Here is a 2,001-nt window from a genome sequence, read left to right on the forward strand (position 1 = left end):
GTTCCCAAACCCAAGTGTGCAGTGGATGTCTCCTGGCAGGTGTGAAGTTCTCATTAAATAYCAACACCAGGAAATGCAGACTGTGCCCATCCCACCATCAGCTCAAGAGCTCTGGACTCCCCTGGATCCCTGGCAGTGCCCCAGGCCAGGCTGGACAGGGCCTGGAGCACTCTGGGATAGTGGGAGGTATCTGCCCATGGACACAACGTCTTTAAGGTCCTTTTAACCCAAACCATTTTGGGATTCTGGGATTCTGGGATTCTGCCAGTTCTGAGGAGCATCCCTGGTGTGTGTCCATGGTGGGTGGGAAGGGAAGGTGGGAGTTCCTGAATCTTCCACAAAACGGGGAGGGGACAGAGGCGTCTCCTCTGTGGAGAGCTACAAAGGATGGACAGTAAATATCAGTGATACCTCAGAACTAGGGGAGCACAGGAAGGGGCTGGAGATGGAGAAGATCCCAAATCCCATGGTCTGSGTTGAAGGGACCTTAAATCCCTTCCCATTCCTACCCCATCCATGGCAGGSACACCTCCTGCTCTGGGATGGTTGAGGTGGAATTTAAGGAATTGTGCCTTTCAACCTGCTCTGRAATCCCATCCGTTCTCCTTGGCAGCAGCAGCTTTTAGGGAAGAGCCACCTCTCCATGATCCACGTTATGGATGGGGCAGAAAACTGCCACAGCTGCTCAGGAGGAGCCATAAATAATCTAGGTTTTGATTCATGCACCCTAACACCTCCTGTTTTTAAAACACTTTGCCCCAAAAAGTAGGAATGGCCTAGAAAGCATCAAGGCAGTGTCAAAGAGGAAAAGGAGGAGGAAAATTTGGATTTCTCAGAATCCCCTGTCCTGAGGATGCTCTGGGATGCTCTGTGAGAATCCCCTGCTCCAAAACTCTCGGGTCCCCAGCCACAAAGGGGCACAGCAGGACTGTGGGATTTCCCTAAAACCGGGAATGCTGCTTTGGGATTACTGCCCTGGAGGCTGAGTGGAAAAACTCTGTGTACACCACRTCATTTTGGTAGGAAAGTCCACCTGATTCCTATTTCATCTTATTCCTAATCTATCCTATTCCTCTTAACCCCTAATCTATCCTATTTCTTTTAATCCATAATCTATCCTATTTATTTTGATTCCTAATTGATCCCATTCCTCTTAATCCCTAATCTACTCTATTCCTATTGATCCCTAATCAATCCTATTCATTTTAATCCCTAATCTATCCCATTCCTGTAGATCCTCAATCAATCCTATTCTTTTTAATCCCTAATTTATTCTATTCCTATTGATCCCTAATCAATCCCATTCCTTTTAATTCCTAATCTACTCTATTCCTATTGATCCCTAATCAATYSTATTYCTTTTAATCCCTAATCTATCCCATTCCYGTAGATCCMYWATCAATCCTGYTCTTTTTSATCCCTAATCTATCCTGTTCCTATTGATCCTTACTCTATCMTATTCCTTTTGCCAKCTTTAATATAAAAATWAATWAATTTATACATTTAATTTTAATGTAAATACCTTAATATGACACACAATTTTATGTAATGCRCCAACAAATCTTTTTGGTTTATACTCTGTGGTAAATAACTCTGATTAAAATCCTTCTCTGCTACCCCCTGTCTGGCCAATCAGTAACTCCTTTTACAGACAGACCTGACCTTCCATCCCTAAAACTCCTGAGCCAAAGCCATTTTAGAGGGGATCCACCTGGATTTAAACCATTCCCACCCTCTGAGGCATTCCCGGATCATCCCGAAGGCGCGGGCGGGTCGGGCTCTTACGTTCGCACTCCTCCACGTCCAGGTTGAACTGGTGCAGGGCTCCCAGGCTCAGCTGCCTCACCTCGGCCTCCAGCAGCAGCTGCAGCAGCGACGTCGACAGGTGCTTGCAGGCTGACATGCAGGCGGTCTGTGCCACCTTCCCCTGCRGGACACACGGACAGCGGTGAGGACACACGCCAGGAGAGAACCATCCCAGCCCAGTCACCCTGGGAAAGG

General features: G+C 47.1%; 1 long non-coding RNA gene across 1 annotated transcript in view; it reads right to left on the reverse strand.

Annotated features, from left to right (window-relative positions):
• LOC130586267 (uncharacterized) overlaps nucleotides 1-2,001 on the reverse strand; it is a 25,852-nt gene that overhangs the window by 5,520 nt on the left and 18,331 nt on the right. The window contains exon 2 of the long non-coding RNA XR_008966689.1: nucleotides 1,786-1,927. This is a non-coding gene — a long non-coding RNA (uncharacterized LOC130586267). The remainder of the gene's footprint in view (nucleotides 1-1,785; nucleotides 1,928-2,001) is intronic.

Source organism: Malurus melanocephalus, unplaced genomic scaffold (assembly GCF_030028575.1).
Source record: "Malurus melanocephalus ecotype Western Australia unplaced genomic scaffold, MMel_1.1 scaffold_1116, whole genome shotgun sequence".
Taxonomy (NCBI): domain Eukaryota; kingdom Metazoa; phylum Chordata; class Aves; order Passeriformes; family Maluridae; genus Malurus; species Malurus melanocephalus.